The 19,410-nt window shown below is 42.8% G+C and overlaps 1 protein-coding gene across 8 annotated transcripts in view; it reads left to right on the plus strand.

The window, feature by feature from the left end:
* Sfmbt2 (Scm like with four mbt domains 2) overlaps window positions 1–19,410 on the plus strand; it is a 201,636-nt gene that overhangs the window by 64,460 nt on the left and 117,766 nt on the right. The window contains exon 1 of one of the 8 annotated variants that reach the window (XM_074056711.1): window positions 1,114–3,771. The exons of 6 other annotated variants lie outside the window; for them this stretch is intronic. The gene's annotated coding sequence lies outside the window, so the exon portion shown is untranslated. Of the gene's footprint in view, window positions 1–1,113; window positions 3,772–19,410 lie in introns of those variants that run through there. One more of the 8 variants, XM_074056712.1, reaches the window with a different exon arrangement.

A 19,410-nucleotide genomic window follows, 5' to 3' on the forward strand; every position in this document is an offset into this window, starting at 1 on the left:
GAATGGTGTTGGACTTCAGCCTCCAGAGCAGGGTGTCTCATTTTCTGTTGTTTAAACTGTCCTATGTGTGGTGTTTTGTTGTAGCAACTCAAGCAAATTAATACAGTAAAGATTTCTTTTAGTTGGTAAGAAATAGCCCATTCCATGGGACATCATTGTGGGAGTGGCTGAGTCTGCTTTTGGGTAGATGTGACATCTATCACAAGAAGTCACTTGGAACAGGATTGGAGCTTGGCTTAGAGGATCCTTGGCTGCGGAGTGGACTCAGTCACTGGGTTCAGGAGTTCCTCCCACCTGGGCCTCCATTGCTTCTGTTTGTCTTCATTCCTGCCTGTCACCTCTCTCCACTGTCACTTGTCACTGTCCTCCTCCTATTAGTTCTTGGCATTGCATTGTGCTCAGCTACAGTGTCTAGAAAACGTTTATCAGCTGAATAGTCTGTGGAGAGAACTTTCCACAAACAAAGAGAACGCCAGATGTGTCTGTTTTTGCTTGTGGTTATACTGATGACTTGTACTCCTTGGATAGCAGTTGTTTCCGAAAGGACAAAAGAAGAACAGGATGTTCACAAACACTCATGAGTGTTTACGTCACTAGATAGGTTAGCCACTGTGAGCTCTTGGGAGTTTCCTTCCAAGACAGCGTTCCATGTGTAAGGGAAGCCCCTCCCATATTTATACAGGGACACAGTTACACATTCATGGCATCTGACCATACTTGCCATTCAGGAACTGGCTTTGAAACAGTTTTTTGTGGATGTCTTTTGCAGTGAACATGGATGAGAGTATAACATGTTAAAAAGCCATGTAGACTTTCATTGGTTGAAAAGTACTTGAAAAATGTAATTAACATCTTCTTGCTGGATTTTTGGAATATATACATATATATGTATGTGTGTATATACATGTACATGTATGTGAGTATATATGTGTGTGTGTATCCCAGATATAATATGTGCATACTTTTTTTGCTAAAAAATTACATTTCTAAGCAAATTTATTTATACACTTCTAATTGTTTCCATGGCATCCATCATTTCAAGGAGTTTTTCATTGATTTATCTTTTCAAAGCCTCTTTGTTATTATTATTATTATTATTATTATTATTATCATCGTTTGGTGGCACTGGGGTTTGAGCTCAGTTCTTCGTGCTTGCTGGGCAGGTGCTCTACCACTTGAGCCACGCCTCCAGTCTTTTTTTGCTCTGGTTAGTTTGGAGATAGGGTCTCACTTTTTGCTTAAGTCAGCCTGGATCATAATTCTCCCCTATTTTATGCTTCTCGTAATAATTGCTGGGGTGTCAGGCCTAAAGCACCACACCTAGCTTTTTTCCATTGAGATGGAAGGGGCGGGTCTCATGAACTTTTTTGCCCAGGCTGGCCTGGAACCACAGTCTTTCCCATCTCAGCTTCCCACGTAGCTGGGATGACAGGCACATTCCACTATGCCTGGGTATTGGGATGGGGTCTCACTAACTTTTTGTATGGGCTGGCTTTGAGCCATGATCCTACATAAATAACACATAGTATTGTTTTTCTGTTTTTAGGCTTTACGTGCATGATACCAACACAAATAAATAATTCTTCAATCTGCTTTCTATGCTTATACAACAACTTACCAATTTGCTTCACGGTAGACATTTAATTTTCCAGATTTTCACTATTATAAAAAGCATTACAAAGAAGACTCTTGAGTGAGTGTTCTGGCTTACATGTGAATTTCTCTGAAGATAATTAATTAAAAACTTGTTTTCCATAGTGGTCACACTCTTGCCACGTAGTATACAAAAGTTCAACTTCCTATACACTGTCAGCAGTTAATTTTTGCCCATCAGATAGATGTGAAATGCTATTCTGTGGCTTTTTTTGGTTTTCCTTGATTAGTAGCATGGTTTGATGTCTCTTCATGTGTTCGGTGGCCATTAGTTTCCTTTGTCTATTTTTCTTCTTGCTATCTTGCTGTCCCTATTTTGACATGGTCTGTTTTATTAGATCTGTTCTGTGTGTTCATGTATTTTTTTGTGTGAAGCAATATTTCTCTTCCAAGTTCATAAAACTTTTCTTGTCTATTCCTTTCAGAAATTCTAAAAGATTAAAGATCCTTAATCCACCTTGAATTCATGCCTATGTATAGGGCTTTTTTTTTTTTTCTTCAGTACTAGGGTTTGAACTCAGGGCCTCACACTTGCTAGGCAGGCCCTCTACCACTTGAGCCACTCTGCCAGCCCTGTACAAGGCAGTGCTTATTCAGGGTTTGTCTCGTTTAGCTGGGTCCTTCCTCCTCCTTAGTGAGAGCCGTGTACCATGATGTGGAAAAGTTTGGGAAGTACTGGACCCTAACTAGTCAGAGTTCTTTGACATTGTATATTAATATAAAGGTAAAGTTTCTCCAGTTCCTTGAAAAAAATCCACTGGAATTTTGATTGGATAGAACTTACTAATTGAGGAATTAAAATTATTATGGTATTGAGTTCAATTTGCATTTTATAGGAAAAAAGTCTTTGCAAACATAAGCAGTCACACATACACACACAAATATTGGCTTTGCTGGGCTCTGCCACTTGCACTGCACCTGCAGCCAGACCAGTGATTCTATTTTATGAGTTAGAACCTCAGTGCTAAGTACTGACAAGGGCCCCAGATGAGTGATAAAGTCCTGCACGCCATCGTTCACCGTGTGAAGCTATGTCTCTGGAAGTGGGCAAGACAGAGCCACACAAGATTGGAGGTTGAACGTTGTGGTTCTCCTAAGCAATGTACGAGTGCTTGTGTGACCATACCCTGCATGGCAGTTTCCTCAGTGATTTGGCAAATATTTCTACTGTGCCCGTCAAGACCAGACATTGTACTCCTGACCGTGTTACTCTGAGTCACAGTTGTGACGCTCACGCTTGCTTTACTGAAACTGAGTCATCCATTCCTTTTGAAAGGACAGATGCACCTTTCTCAAACAAGAGCCTCCCCCTTCTTCCCTCCTAGGTAAACTGTTAAGTTTTTCATTCCTGAGGAATCCTTTAATAAAGTTTGTGATTTTATTAATTGAAAAAGAGTGCATTATGGGTCCTGAGTTAGGGACAAGCACCTCTAGTGGGCACGCACAGGTGTGTTTCTTAGGGGTCTGTGTAATTCTCTTTGCCCATCTCTCCAGTAGACGACCTGGGTGCTTGGCAGGTCTGTTCTGCTTCCAAATGGGAATCAACTCTTTAATAACAGGGCAGTTTGCAGTTACTAAATCAGTACTGCAGATCTCTCAATAAAGAATGGAATTTGGGACTGAAGGGTAGGGGATGTGGTTAGAAAGACCCAGGCATTGAACCTCTGCCTCAGCCCTCCCTTAAAACAGAGGGCAGACTCTCAGCTTCACTGTTTTCCTCTGAACACTGGGTAGTACTTTTTTAATGTCACAGGATGGTGGGAAATATGCAGAGAAGTCCCGTGTGTTGTAATGGTCCTGTCATCAGCACCTGTGACTTCTGCTTCTCTGTGATCATCTTACATCCTACAGTGGAGTGGTTCCTTTCGTAAGAAAATTCTTGAGCGAGTCTCCTGCAAGGGCAAGGAGAGCAGCTTTCTAAATATAAGCTCACTCCTTCCGCTCACTTTGAAGCAGGGTTTCCGTCCTGCTTTTGTCTTGATGTCAGTCGTCTGCCTAGGAGAACTTGTGCCTGTGACCCTCTGGCTCCTCAGTTTGTCTCAGTTCTACCATGGGGTGAGGTGCGTGAGGACACTTCATATAGTGATCGGAAGTCCTTTGAGGAAGGAGCAGAGAAAAGTGAGTCATTAATTAATTTTAAAGAGTCAGCAGCTGCACACTCAGGCATCTAGTTTGATAAGAAGGAAAACAAATTCAGTGAATTTAAATTGCTTTGCGTGTGTGACAGCATATTACAGTAATGAGGGTAATTCATCTTGCCAAGTTGGGGTTGTCAAGCTTTGATCTCTCTCTCTCTCTCTCTCTCTCTTCCCTTCCTCCCTTCCTCCCTTTCTCTACGAGTTTAATTCCTATGCTTTGTGTATGACCAAATGATAAATCAGTGACACCATGGATCCCTCAGCATCCAGGCTGCTTTCTGAAGACGGAGTAGAGATTCTTGTTCAACAGCTCACATTGCAGCTCAGGACGTATTTAATGGAGTCACGGTGTTAGACAGCTGGGGTTGGAAGGTAAATGTTTCTTAACCTAAGTCACAACATTTGTGACAGCTGAGTTCTTGGACGTCTGCTGCCCTGAGGACTCATTTGTAAGTGGGGACATTATTGTCCACAAAGCAGTACAAGAAATCATATTTTTTTAATATGTCAGGTACAGATGCACAGTATAGTACATGAAGACATGAACTATGATTGTGGTTTGAATCTTGCATCAGGGCGTGGTTAGGATGGAAAAATGCTCAAAAGGGCTTCTTTAACAGGTGAGTCAAAGCTTGGGGAACACTGAACTCGGCAGAGAATTCAGTGAAAATAGACTAAGAATGTTTTGGAAGAAGGCCTCCTGCATGTCTGTGAATTTTCTAGGTTTGTCTTTCTGACTGTAGCCAGATTCAGGTAACAGCACAGGTATATACTCTGTCGAGGGAGCCCCTGTCCAGGCAGCATTCCCCGTAATTCTCCGGAAACCCTCTTCTGAAGACGGTGAGTGTGTTTGTGATGGCAGGCTACCCTTTGCGATAATCTTCCACTTACGATTGGGATAATCTTTGGGTGACTTGTTGATCCTCAGAAATTTACCACAAAATCAAGTATCTTTTTCTTCCAGAGACTTGCTTTTGCCCTCCATACCATCCTCTCTGGGGTCTTCCTGCATCTCCTAGTTCCATTAATGAAATTTGAAACCTCATAGTTGATGTCGTCTTGCTGCATAAATTCGTATTTTTCACAAGCTGGTGTCTACAGGGATCCCAACCATGACCTGCTTTTTCCTCTGTTGCCAAGGTCAACGTGGCCACAGCCCTCCCCAGATCTGAAATTTTGCTTGCGCAGTTGCCTGGGGGGTCATCATGTGGGTGTTTTCCCCTAAGGTAGCAATTATGTAGCCATAGACTCCTTCCTGGTAATGGCTTGTGGATTTTTCTGTAGCGGAATGATGTCATTTTGCAAGTGGAAGCGGGAGAAAACTTAAAACTGGTCAGTACTGCATGCTGAGTAGCCCTTTGCCTCTCATTGACCCCCCCCTACTTTTTTTCTGTTGATTTCAAATACCAGTTGGGAAATAAGACTTAAGCCTAGAGGCCAGTGTTTCTCCACTAGAGTCCTACTAAGCGTCCCATGTGTTTATTTGAATCTGTCAAAATTTTGATGGGAGGGGTCATCTCTGTGTTTTCATTATTTTTAAAACTGACAAAAATAAGAAACATGAAAACAGTAGGTAAATATATAAAGTCAGAAATGAAGGGTCTTCCCTATCTGCCTGTAAGCTCACTTCTGTAAGGGCGTGCATTGGGGGATGTTCTATTTCTGAAAAGATTGCCTCATAAAGACATTTCCCATTAGAAGCCTAAATGAGAAGTGTAGGGTCTTGTCCTATACTTCTTAGATTGCTGTGGTGTTGTCTAACATCACTGGGAAGCTAGATTGGCTTTATTTCTCTTCATTGTGCTGTGTGGTATGGATGTGCCCCATAATTTATTTATTTGACAGTGGGTACTTGTCATCTTAGTTGTTTTCACGGGCAGTGCTGTAGAGAGAATTCTCTGCATTTTAAAGTTCATTTTCTTAGCCAGGTGCAGTGCCTCATGCCTGTCATCTTGGCTATTCAGGAGGCAGAGGCAGGAGGATCATGGTCTGAGACTGGTTGAGGCAAAAGGGCGAGACCCTACCTGAAAAATAAAAGGTAAAGGACTTGGGGTGTGGCTCAAGTGGTAGAACACTTGCCCAGCGTGCATGAGGCCTTGGGTTTAATCCATCAGAACAAAATTCATTTCCTTCCTGATATAGCAGGTGCACAGGATGTGCTGGGCTTGGCTCAGGAAGGTAGGGAGTGAGGCTTAGTGCATGTGAGGCCATCTGACATATCCAGCCTGGGAATGTCCTCAAATTCCAGCCAGTCTGCCTACCTGGTTTTCTCCCTTCTGGGATGCAGTTCTGTAGTCTCTTTATGTGGTGAGTAATTAAAATATCAATTTCAAGGCTTTATAATTAACCATAGGAAAAGATAACTCCAGCCTGACTTTCTCTTCTGCAGGCTTAGGAAGTACTGCTTTGATCCTCTGTGTCTCTAATGAGGGCTGCTACCAGCAAGGAAGATTAAGCTCAGAGCAGAAGTCACAAAACAGACCCAGTCCACTTACTTGCTGATTATTGATGGGGATTTCTGCGAGTGTGGACAGCCATGGCCCCAGGTGGCTATGTGGGTGGGTATTTCTGGCCCCTTGTCTACTACAGGGGATATAGGAACACATTTCTGGGCTCTCCTGGTCACCTTTGCTCTGGTGGTCTAGGTTACTTCTGGCTTGAACTGCCCTGTTTCTCCTCTCAGTGCTGGTGGCCCATTGTCCCTTATGTCGGTCTTCTGCAAAGGTGGACAGTGGCCTGCCTGCTGGATTCATTAACCCCCATTCTCTTCTCCAGGAGTTGGTGGGGGATGGGTGTGGGCTAACTTCAGCCCTCCAGAACCCTGTTGAAGTTGTTATTTCTACAGTGACACAAAGAAAATAGTGTAGTTTGCTTATGACTTGAGGATAGTTTTTTTCTTGGGCACTGTGCAGGTTTGAACTTGGGGCCTTGTGTGTTCTAGGCAGGAGCCCTTTTAACTTTGGCTTTACTTTTCAAACAGGCACTCCTGTTTTTGCCTTGACTGGCCTGAACCTCGTTCCTCGTATTTACATCTCCCCTGTAGCTGGGATGACAGGTGTATGCCACCATGCCCAGCTGCTGGTTGAAATGGGGTCTTGCTAACATTTTGCTCAGACTGGTCTGGAATCACAATCCTCCCACCTTGGGAGTTAGCTAGAATTATAGGTTTGGGCTATCATGCCCAGCCTTAGTCCAATTCATTATAAGTAGGGTTTTTATTTTTATTACTTAAAAAAAACCCTCTGGGCCAGCGAAACGAAAGCTTTTAGTGATTGATTTCTTCAATGAGAAGAAATGATTTGAGTGAGTGACAAATGGTCTTCTAGGAACCGCTGTACTGTTCACTGTGGCACTTAAATAAATCTGTTTTTTAAGAGGCATTAAACAGTCGTGTGGCAGGTGTAGTTAGAGCAGATAGACATAGCTCATGTATTTTATCTACATAATCTGATTGTAATTTATATCTTCAGCTGAGATAAAGCCAAGCCATTTCTTATTACCAAATTTTTCTTTTTGTCAACATGATGTGCGTGGGATATTGACTGGAACTGACAGGCGGTGATTAATCATGGCGGCTTGTGGGAGGACCATTGATTGCTCTGTGGGGCTGAGTGAGTGCTGGTAGAGGTGTGAGTCAATCTGGAGAAACCCAGAGGTAGTCACTCTTGGATGGCAATGGATGATGTGATGGCTTTATCAGCCAAACTCTACTTTAAAAAAAAAATCACTTTCTGTTCCTAGCAGGTGGATTTGCAAATAAGAAAATAACCAGATACAAGTGTGGAAGAATCTTCTAGTTTGCAAAGTAGCTTTGAACCAACTGAATTCACAGTGGAACATAAACCACTGAGAAATAGCCACGGGGAATGTGTCACTCCAGGTTACGATGGCAATTGTGTTTTTAGTAATTGGGACTAATTACTTTAGTAATTAGGACTGGGGGGACGTGATTCATCCTGTGGACAATGACACAGGTGGTGTAATGAGATGATATTTTCCTAAATTAGAGTTAAATACTGTGTTCCCTCCCCCGCCCCCCCAGGGAATTTGGTGGTGGTGGTGGTGGTGGCACTGAGGTTTAAATTCAGGATTCTTGCTTATAAAGCAGGAGCTCTACCACTTGAGCCACACCTCCAGTCCATTTTGCTCTGGTTAGTTTTGAGATGGGGTCTTGAGAACTATTTGCCCAGACTGGCCTTTGAACCACGATCCTCCTGATCTCAGCTTCCCGAGTAGCTAGGATTACAGGTATGAGCCACTAGTGCCTGGCTCCAGGGAAAATTCGTAACCCAGTCTGACATGCTTCTCACAAAAGCTGTCGCCTGAGCTTTCTTTTTTTTTTCTCTCCAGAGCTAGTACATAGTCAGGAAGTATAGAACAACTTGATATTAACCTTTGTCAAAGGAAATTCTGAGGGAGGTTCCTCAGGAAAATGGTTAGACTGACCTGGCTGCAGGTAAATGCCTGTGACGGCTGAGTCACAGAAAGTTCATCAGTCCCACAACTGGCTTTCTTCCTCGGGACAGATTGAGAGCGGACCCCTAATTACTAAAATGATCAGGTCACATAGTATGCTAGCAAATGACCTTTTGTCACCGTTTGATTCTTTTGTTACTCCGGGACCAGGACAGTGATAATATTAAGTCAGATATATACACAGTTGGAAATGAGTTGCCTTAATTATGTGCTGAAATAACTCTGGCATGACGCAGGACAGCCGTTGGACTTGTCATCTGGTGCTCATCTGGTGCCACTTTGCTCTCAGCTCTTGGCATTGGTACCATTCTTTGTGTCCTGTTCCAATTCCAGCTTGAGCCTTTCCTCTCTGGCCTAGGACAGCTTCTGGAGAGGCCATTCGAGGGCTCCAATAAGTGGTGGCATTGGGTAGATGGTACTTGGGTCATTAAGTTAACACGTGCTTGAAGCTGTTTACCTACCGGGCATTCTAGCTAAACCAGGGATTCCCAACTGGGATGGATTCTGCCACCCAGGTTACAGTTGGTAGTATCTGGAGGCAATTTTTGGTGTCACAACTGTGGGGGAGGGGTTATTATTGACATTAGTGGGCAGGGCCCCCTTGATCCTGCTAAGCATGTACAGCACACAGAACACTCTTCCTGTCCCCCCAGTAAAGAATCACCTGGCTCCAAATGTCAGTAGTGTGAGGTTGGGAAACTGATTTAGATCGTACACATTTCTGGGTATTTTTAATTCTCTTGATCTTCACTGATTTTTCTTGACTGAATTATCTTTGGATTTTTATTATTACAGACAGCCCCCTACACCTTTGCCGAAATGATTGTTATGGATGTAATGGACTGCAGACCTTTCAGTGAATTATATTTTAGCATTAGAGTAAGGTGAGGATGTATCTAACTAGGGTAAGTCCGTTGGTACCTGAGACATGAAAGGAAGTCTTGATGGTTTAAAGCCATGGTATTTCATTTTGTTGCTTTTATTAGCTTATATTAACTTCGCACTCCTGTAACAAAATACTTGAGGGAATTAACTTATAAAGAGAAAAGCTTGATTCTGGCTATGGTTCTCAGTCCAAGATGGAGGGCCTTGCTCATGAGGGTGGCTCAGCTCAGCATGGTGGGAGTGTGTGACAGGAAAACCACTGTCCACGTGAATAAGGAAGCAAAGAGGGACAGGATGGGCCAGGTTCTACTGTCCCTTCGCGGGCAGGCCCCCAATTACTTACGGACCTCCTACCTGGCCTCACTTCCCACGGGTTCTGCCTTCTCCCAGTTGCTCCCCTCTGGGGATTGAGCCTTTACACACAGGCCTTTGGGGGACCTTCAGCATTCAAGCTATAGCATTGCTCATGGCGCCGTCCAGTGAGAATCCACAGAAGGCCTCTTTTGGACCAGGCATCTTCTGTCTGTGACTCTGCCCTTCTTTTTTAGGGGGAATGTGCTGGATTTGAACTCAGGGATTTTCCCTCCAAAGCAGTTGCTCTACTTCGTTTGAGCCACACCTCCAGTCTATTTTGTTCTGGTTATTTTGGAGATGGGGGTCTCACAAACTATTTCCCCCAGGCTGACCTTGAATGGCGATCCTCCTGATCTTAGCCTCCCAAGCAGCCAGGATCATAGGCATGGGCAACCAGCACCTGGTTGTGGCTGTGCCCTTCCTAAGGCCATGTCCTCTTCTCTCTTCATCTTGTAGATGGGAGAGAGCACAGCTTCTCTTTTTATTGTAGGAACCAGTCCTATGGTCCCCATGGCCATAGAAGCAGAGGCCCCAGAGAGCATGTGTGAGGCTGATCAGATACAGATCTGTAGAACTGGGCGAGACACAGAATGTGATAGAAGATTCAGGCAGTGACAAGCATTTACGAGGTCCCTTCATTAGAGCAATGAAGACATGTGTCCCTGCTCAACCACATAGGCATGGAGTTCTTTCTTGCAGAAGGCCAGCCTTTGGTTCTAGTTGGCTCTTCAAACTGACTGGTCGAGGCCCACCTACGTCAGGGAGAGAATCTGTTTTAATCAGTCAGTCTGCAAATCCCAAAGATTAATTCCATTCAGAAATACTCTCGCAGACACTGGAATAACAGTGAATCAAATACTGGGTGTCTATGGCCACTTCAGGTAGACATGTGAAATTGACCATCACAACCATGGAGTTTGAGGCCCTTGTCTCACATTTCCTGTCTCTTTCTGTGAAGTGCTTATTTAAGTGTCTTGCCCATTTTTGTAGTTTTGTTTTTTTCTTCTGGTTTGTAGGAGTTCTTTTTTTTTTTTTATATATTGCAAATACAAGGTGTCAGCTTACAGTGCAAGCTCCCTTGGTGTGAGACTTCGCATGTGTCTGGTGAGTAGGGCGTTGATGTCCACTTAATGTAAAGAGGGTCCTTACCCTGCAGTGTCCCTGGCATCTTACTGCGTCACAGCAAGCAATGACCATGAATTTCCTCAGCTCACCTGAAATGGGCGAGCTGCAGGGGAGCTGCCCTCTCACCCCACTTTCGTCTTGTGACATTGGGTCCAGGCTTTGTCCTGGCAGTGCTAATGTCACTGTGCCCTTCTTCTGTGGACATTCTTCCCGTTCATGTAGCCATCTTGGTCCTTCCTTGTAGCCCTTTCCATCACAGGCCTTTCCCCTTTTTGGTTTTTGTTTTTCAGACAAAAGCCTCTATTTCCTGTGGTACTTAGAAGGTGTGTAACATGTCTTCTAGGATATGCTGTCACGCTTAGTGTTGTTACTTTTATTACTTACTCTCCCCACACTTCAGTTTCCATAAGTTCCAGGACTCTTGGTATAAAATTTTGAGAATGAGAAGGCTTCTGAATATACATACCCTTGTAGAACCAACCTCTTCTTCTTCTTGTAGTTGGTGGCTTAGAGTTTTGGTGTCATTTTTCAGGCTTTTTGGCAAATGAAAACTCTTGAGTTGTACTTAGCTGAGTTTATCATTCTTTTATGCTTCTTGTGTCACGAAAAGGAAATATTTTCCTCCGCCATATGGATGACACCAGTGCCTTCCCCATTATGGTTTCAGCAGTTTGTAGTTCTGCCTTTCACGTGTGAGTCCTTGCTTCAGCTGGAATTGACTTTTGCACAGAGCATTTGCTTTCCTTTTCTTTTTTGGCGGTACTGGGATTTGAACACAGGGCCACACACTTGTGGGGAAGGTGCTCTGTCACTTGAACAATGCACTCAGCCCATTTTCTGCTTTGGTTAACTTTCAGATAGACTTTTGTGCTTTTTGCCTGGGTCTGGCCTTGGACTGCTATCCTCCTACTTCTCTCTCCCTCACAGCTGGGATTATAAGTGTACACCACCACACCTGGCTTGTTTGTGGACATGGAGCTCAGTAACTTTTTGCCCAGGCTGGCCTTGAACTATGATCTCTGCCTTCTGAGTATCTGGCATTACAGATGTGCACTACTGTACTCTGCCCCTCATTTCTTTTTTCTTCCTATGGATAAGCACTTGTCCTAGCACTATTAATTAAAGTCTGTTCCCTCCCCCTGACCCACGGTGTGAGTGATAACTGTCAAGTATCTCTGGTTGTCTTTTCTCTTCCATTTAGTAGGTTTGTGTACTCGCTTCACCACACCATGTCTTCAGGATATTATTGCATTACCGCTGTTGTTATCTGTGAGGCACGTTCCCTGACTTCTTGGTGTCTTTTAAGAGTGTCTTGGCTCTTGTTGACACCCTCTATTTCCATATAATTTTAAAATCATTTTATCTAGCTCTAGAAAACGGTGTGGTGGGATTGGGATTGGAATAACCGTGACTAGAGAGATCATGCTGAAGAAAGTTCATGTCTTTTTGATGTTCAGTTGTCCAGTCCACGGACATAGTATACGTTCCCTTCATTTACATCCTCCTTCACATCTTTCTACTACGTATCATAGTTTCTGTGTCACTACCTTTTACCTTGGTGAGATTTATTCTTACGTGTTTTAGACATTTAGAACCTCATATAAATGGCAACTGTTACATTCACAGCTTTCTAAGGGTTGATTCATATTTAGCTGTATTCATTTCTCACCTTTTAAAAAATTTTTGACAAAAACAAATGACAGGGTCTCACCTAGCCCATGTTGGCTGGTCTCAGACTTGTGATCCTCCTGCTTGAGCCTTGCAATGCTGAGGTTACAGGTGTGTACCACATGTCTGGCCCATTATCCATTGTTATTAGAGTGCTGTAGCAATCCCATTGGGGATTGGTTATATTTAGTTACTGTCCCCCTCTTCCACACACAGTGACAATTACAAATGCACTTTTATTTTCAACCAGGGTGATACACACACTTACTGATAATCAAGCAGTTTGTAGCCTCACACAACATGATCTGCAGTAGTGATGATGCTTTTTCCTTAGTCATTTGTCATTATTTTCTCTCTCCTTCTCTTCTTTTCTTCCTTTTGTTTTATTTTCTGGGTATGTTTTCCTTTTTCCTGTTAGTTGCTATTTCGGGCATGTATTCATAGTGACTATTAGCTGTCTTAAAATATTCCTTAATTTGATGAGCTCAGTATTGTCTGATCTTCCATTTCCCACTCTTGTAATACCCTTCTCCCAGGAACTCTGTAGCAGGGGTTTAAAGACTTTTTGTACAAAAGGCTAGAGAGTAGGTATTTTAGGCTTAGCCACTCAGTTCAGTGTAGCACCAGAACAGCCATAAGCAATACACAGATGAGTGAGCCTGGCCGTGTTCCAATATGGGCACTAAAATTTGAATTTCATATCATTTTCATATGTCATGAAAGAGTGATTTTCCAAACCATTAAAAAATGTAAATAACATCCTTAGCCCCTGGCTCTGCAGACACAGGCAAGGAAAGGAAAAGGCTATGACTCACAAATCACAGTTTGCCAAACCAGCTCTGCAGCAACCTGTGTAAGCTTCTAACATAGGACTCACCCACAAACGTGAAACGGACTAACACATTTTTAGTAGCTTCTTTGTGACCTCATGATCATAATTCTGATTCTTATAACATTCAATTACAGAGACGTTTTTGAGTAATGGACAGTCTTTTCAAGTCATTTGGAAAGTCTCAAGTATTTAAAGAGTTCAGGAAATAAATGAGACATCAAATTTATACAATCCTGAAGGCTAATTTCTTTCCAACTTGACTTCGCGTCTTGTGTGGATAATTGGGGCCACCCTTAGTGATAGTTTCTTCACCTTCCCCATGGTGTTCAGAGGAAGCTGAGAATTTGAAAGTTTTTGTGATTTAACCAGAATCACAAGGTTAGATAGCAGCAAAACTCAGATATTAGCAGCTCACCCAGCACTGTTCCTGCTTTTCCTTGTAGGAGGCAATTTGCGTCTCCTTAAGGGATTAGATGAGTGGCGCAGTGTTCCTTGGCTACCTCAGAAGGTCATTTATCTCCTGTTCATTTCACCTGTGTCTGGATGAGGCTCCTTCATGGCTAGGTGGGGGCCTGATTGACACTTTCCTTGCCTTATGCCTAAAATAGTGGCACACCTTTCAGGAAATGTTTTCTTGTTAAGAATTTATGAAACACTATGCATGGGAGAGAGAGCTTTTGCTCGGTGCCAGAGGTCGTTTTACCTGTTTCTCACAGGCGTTTACAGCATAGTGGAAGAAGCCCATGGGCGCTTAAATAAGAAAAGCCAGTGAACCTGGGGAGAGGGACACTGCTGAGTTGACTGAGGAGGAAAACAGCTGACACGAAGGTACCCATGTGGCATTTATCCAACACAGCGCATTGGCTTCAGAGCTCGAAAACTGTCATCTCGAGATCATGCCAAGCACTTTTCCTGTTGGAGGGAGAGGATTACAGGTGGCGTTGACACGCTGATTTTAGGTTGATTCTTGAAGCTGTAATTTTGAGATTCAGAAATTATCCATGTGAGTAACGTGAGTAGAATTTTATGCAATTCATTTTCACAAATTTCTTTGTGAAAATAACTTTCAGTTTAATACTTACTGTGTGGAAAGAGGGAGACTCTGAGCTGGTGGTGGACACCCCGATTTTCACTCTAAAAAAGGAGAAGCGAAGACAATGACTCTGTTTATTCATCCTGGATGACTGATGCGTGGAGCTACGTTCCCATAGGCACAAACTGGGAACTACCTTGTCCATAAACATTGGGCAGTGAGGCTTTGGTGCTCCTTTTCTCTGCTCCACAGGGGAGACTTCCTTCTCCTTTCCTGAAGTACTTTTGCCAGGAATGTCTGCAGTGAGTCATGTTCTTTGTGACGGATAGCATGGACAGAGTAGGGGGCACAGATGGAATTCTGTCCAGTCTGTCTCCTAGCTGTAGACTTTGTGAGCTGGCTGAGCAGGTGGTTACTGCTGTTACTGAGTGGGTGCAAAGGAATCCTGAAGCCAAATTATTGGCTCAAACCAGTTTTAAGTCCAGGACTCCTTGTAACTGTATGAGAAAACCGAGTCTGTTAATAAGTGATTTGCTTGGGCTGTTTCTGCTCATCGTCCCCCACAGAAGAGCCATTTCCATGATCTTGGACCAACCTACCTAATGAAGTCACATCACCAACTATGGCCTCTCAGCCATTCCACCAGCTCCTCTTGTTTAGCCACACAGGATCGAGGACTGAGATGAAGAAGAACAATTTCATTTTCGCCATTCCTGTGCAATCTGGCTTCAAGTTCCTGCCTGGCTTCTCCATGTGACTATGTTTATGTTCCTACTTATAAAATTACCCTACCATGGGGATCAAAAATTTCTTCTCCCTTTTTATTCATGAAGGAAATATTCTGAAGAAATACAAGGATTTTTATGAGGAGAGCTTACTGAGAGAGACAGGTTTCCAAATTGGTGCCATTTGAGGTTGGTTTTAAATTTCAGTGGTTAACTGTGCTGGGGTTATTGCAGTACTGCAGTGATAGAAGTAGCTAAGCTTATGATTGTTGGACTAGTGAAAGCTAGGTTGTGTTTAGAGCAAGTGTCTAAATGAGGTCCTGTTTTATTATACTACTTCCCACTTATGTTTTTAATCTCAAATTACCCCATCTTCCCCCTCATACCTTCCCCCAGTGGAAGGAATAATGGTTGCAGAAGGAGTAGCTAATTTATTCCTTTTCACTCATCCAGCCCGGATTGTTTGCAGCATAAGATGATGGATTATTGTTTCCAAGGCTGACATAATAGTTTTTGTTTTGTTAAGCAACTATAAATCTCATCTAATATGGTCTTAGTGTTAACAGGAAAAAAAAAAACCCCGTAAGTTAATATCTGTTACATTTCATTGCTTAAAAATAATTGTCGGTAATAAAGCCTCATTTTTACAAACATAATTTGATCTCGTGTAATTGATAGAAGAAAATTCAGGGAATTTGTCCAGGCTCTGTTTACAGCTGGCTTTTTTCAAAAACTGCCACATGCAATAATCCAAATGAATTCTGTTTATGGAATAAAGCAGGCAGAATTTATAGTCAACACTCAAAATGAGTTACTTACAACACCAGAGTGGCATAGTCTTTTACATATTCCAGCCCTTTTGCAAAATTTCCCTTGAAATATTTTGTGACATGCTGTTGTATATATTGCTTTGTTTATTTTAAGAAGCACACAAGACAAGACCTCAGGGACCTACTTAATTGAAACTTCCTTTTTATTTACTAAAAAGAAAAATAGAGATATAGAGGCAGGTGTACACTCCAATATGTTTCCTTTCATTTCTACCAGTTTCCAAGCCAATGGATACTATTGTTTTAGGCGCCGTGACTGCTCAGCCGTCCCTAAACTGGGGAGCATGCTATAATTTCTGTTCTTTTTGAACCATTTTCCTTTAATAGCAGCCTGATTTATGGATTTTAATCCTGATTCTAGCACTTTGGAACATTTCTTATAATCAGTTTTACTACACCTTCTTTCTTCTTTGTAACAGTAAAAACTGAGCTGTTTTCTTGTCCAAGTACCTGTCCTTATGGAATAGCAATGAGAACTCTTGAATGTATTGTTCAGGAACTTCGCCTGGGTTGCATCAAAGGTCCAGGGTCAATGTCACCATCAGTTTTGGAGTTGTGAGCTCTTTCTCAGCTACTCAGCCTGTGGAGTGACATTGATTTTCATGGTGGGTAACAAACTAATGCTAATTGATTTGCACGTTACTCTTATTGAGGCAAATGCTATGACTGGGGTAATATTAAAAGTTTGAAGATGAGCTGGGTGCTGGTGTCTCACATCTGTAATCTCGCTCCTCAGGAGGTAGAGATCTGGAGGATAGTGGTTCTAAGCCAGCCTGGGGAAAATAGTTTGTAAAACCGTAACTTGAAAAAAACAATCACAAAATAAAAACAGGGCTGGTAGAGTGGCTCAGGGTGTAGGCCCCGAGTTCAAACCCCAGTACTGCAAAGAAGAAAAAAACTTTGAAGATGAATTCAAACTATAAGATCTGAGTTTATTACTGAAACATTGCAGTTACCTGAGTGAAGAGGAAGATAAAGCCTTATTAGTGGACTATCTGGTTGAGGGTTGAACAGACATTGGAAAGAAGGAGATAGGCTGAGATTTTAGTGGAGAAATGGCAGCAAGTTACGATAGGTCATGAAGTAACCTTGCCTTATTTTTATTTTACTTTTTGAGTAGACTGTATTATCGTCTGACTTGGAGTTGTCTACCTGTGACTGAGACTATGTTGAGGCCTATAGAAATCTCTTGCTCTTCCCAGTCCTTAGCTCTCCTGTTCCTTGTCATCAGTGAGGTTCTAGCTCACATACCTATACTAGGTTAACTCTTGTCCCCACCTCCAACTCTGATTTTTTTTTTTTTAAATCTAAACCAGTGACATTTTTCCCCATTTGACAATGTAGATCTGATCAGTTTTACTCCCTGTCATTCTGCAGCCCAGTGAGGACTCCAGGCTGAACAGAGATGCTAGGTGGCTTTTGGGGAACCTATTTCAAGGTTCCAGTTCCTCAATCTAAGAATAGTAAATGGCTTACCTGGAAGCTATGGCTTCTCCCCTCCTAATAGAATCTCTGATGTATCTTGTTGAGGTGACATAGGTTCCTCTGACTAATGTCACCTGTTACCAGGTCCTGCCCCTACCACCCTAGTGAAACTTGGGTCACTAACTGCTGCTGATGAGGTCATAGTTCATGCCTGGCCACTATGGGCTATTCAGGACTTCTCACTTCTCTCTGGTCCTTGTTCCATGACTTCTGAGGGCTTCCCCTGGATTATCATCTCTCTCTCATCAGTCCAGGTATTCTTTGTTTCTCACTTGAATGATTGGAAGAGCCTCTCCACCATCCAGCCTTCTCTCTTGTCCTAGAGCACTAGCCAGTATCTCATTTTGATCTGTACATGACATTCCCTATGTCAACTATGCTCTTCTCCAGTATTTTATCTGAAGAACACTTCTTCCTTCATGGCACAGTTCTTAAAGTGCCTTGGGATGGAAGTTATCCTTACCTGGTCTCAGGGCTTCTAGGTTTCTACAGTATGCAGGTGTCACTCCTTTCCTGTCTGAGTTACTTGTTGACATACCAGTCATCTTGCTTGAGCTCCTTGAACATAGGAATCATGTCATAATGATCTTTATTTCCTCTTCATGTATCTGAACTTCATGTGACACAAAGGTAACTCCATATGTGTGTTTTCAATAGATATATTAATGGATAGCTACGTGTTTTTGTCACTCTTCCAAATTTTATAATGTTAAATTCTAAAGAATTGTAAGTAACGTTTTTGAAATTTATAACTAATGGCAGAAGTAGGTCTCAAAGGTCTTTTGACCTACAGTCTAGTGCTCTGTTAAGCTAAATATTCTTAATAATATACTTGTTCATTCACAAAGTGTTTATTGGATGTCTGCTGTGTGTCAGAGATGATGGTGGGTCTTGAGGAGAAAGTCTGAACAAGAGTGACATTTTTCTTCTCTCATGGAACATACTGGCTGAAGGAAGATGTAGGCGAACACCTGGGCAGATATTACAACCTGGAACATGTGCTGTGAGGGAGGGAGTGGAATTCTGTGAAGTCTGGTGGGCGGGGGCCCAGGGTGGGGACCCAGGGCGGTCCTTTAAAGTGTGTGTTAAGGAGGCAGAATAAGATTCAGGCTGGGAAGGTCTTCAGCCGCAGCACCAGCCAGGAATGTTGTCAAAGGCTAGGAGGCTCCTCGAGGGCTGGATGGAAGAAACTGAGGCCCAGCGGAATGAGAACAAGAGTCTTTAATCTCTGTTGGAAATGCACTTGTCAAGCCTATTTAATGTCTTCGCATCTTATTTGTAAGCGGGGTGTGGGGGCAGGAATAACCATTCACCAAGGTTTTGGAAGCACCAAGGAAGTTACTGAACACGAAAGTACTTGGCCTCGGGGTTTGGAACATAGCAGTCACTTAGTAGATATTTTTGTAATCAGTGCTGCATGCTTGTAATCCCAGTTACTTCAGAGGTGGAGGTAGGAGGATGGCAAATTCAAGGGCAGCCCAGGTAAAGTCAATGAGACCCTATTTCAAAACTAAAAAAACAAAACAAAACAAAAACCCTCAAAAGGGTTGGAGGTATGACTTGAAGGGCAGCGCACTTGCCTAGCATGTGCAATCTTTACACCACAAAAATCAAAACAATAACAAAAGAAACTAGAGTCGCAGTTTGGAGAAAAGATTACAGATTGCTTCCCTTTTGAAGCTGTGTGGTGAGTGTTGATTGGACTCTGCTGGCTGCTAGGATGAACAGTGAAGAAGGAGGCAGAGCATGGCATCTTTTAAGGAACTTACAGTCTGGCGACTTCCATGGTAGTCGCGTTTCAGCACAGTACCATTTTCTGTGCAGTGGTCCTTAATCTTTTTGGAGTTGCAGAGTTAATTGAGATTTGATTGATCTAAAGAAGCTTCCTGGAAAAAGTTTTAAACAAACACACGCATAACACGCCACACTGAGACTCTATGAAGCCTAGGATGGATGTGATAACTGGTCACACATACATTAGAAATGGGTCCATCTGGGATGAGGGAGTGGGCTTGCCTTTTGGACTTTGGGTTAAGTGAAATTCCTACCAACCCAAGAGATGAAGAATCTGAATGTGAGTTACACTAGAATCCCATGCAAAGGGTGAGTCTCCATTTTTGTGTCTCTTGAAGGATGCTCAAGACATGATGGGGCCACCATGGTCAGGGATTGGAGCAAGACTGGGTAGAAGCTGAAAGTACAGAGC

Source organism: Castor canadensis, chromosome 15 (genome assembly GCF_047511655.1).
Source record: "Castor canadensis chromosome 15, mCasCan1.hap1v2, whole genome shotgun sequence".
NCBI classification, from domain to species: Eukaryota; Metazoa; Chordata; class Mammalia; order Rodentia; family Castoridae; genus Castor; species Castor canadensis.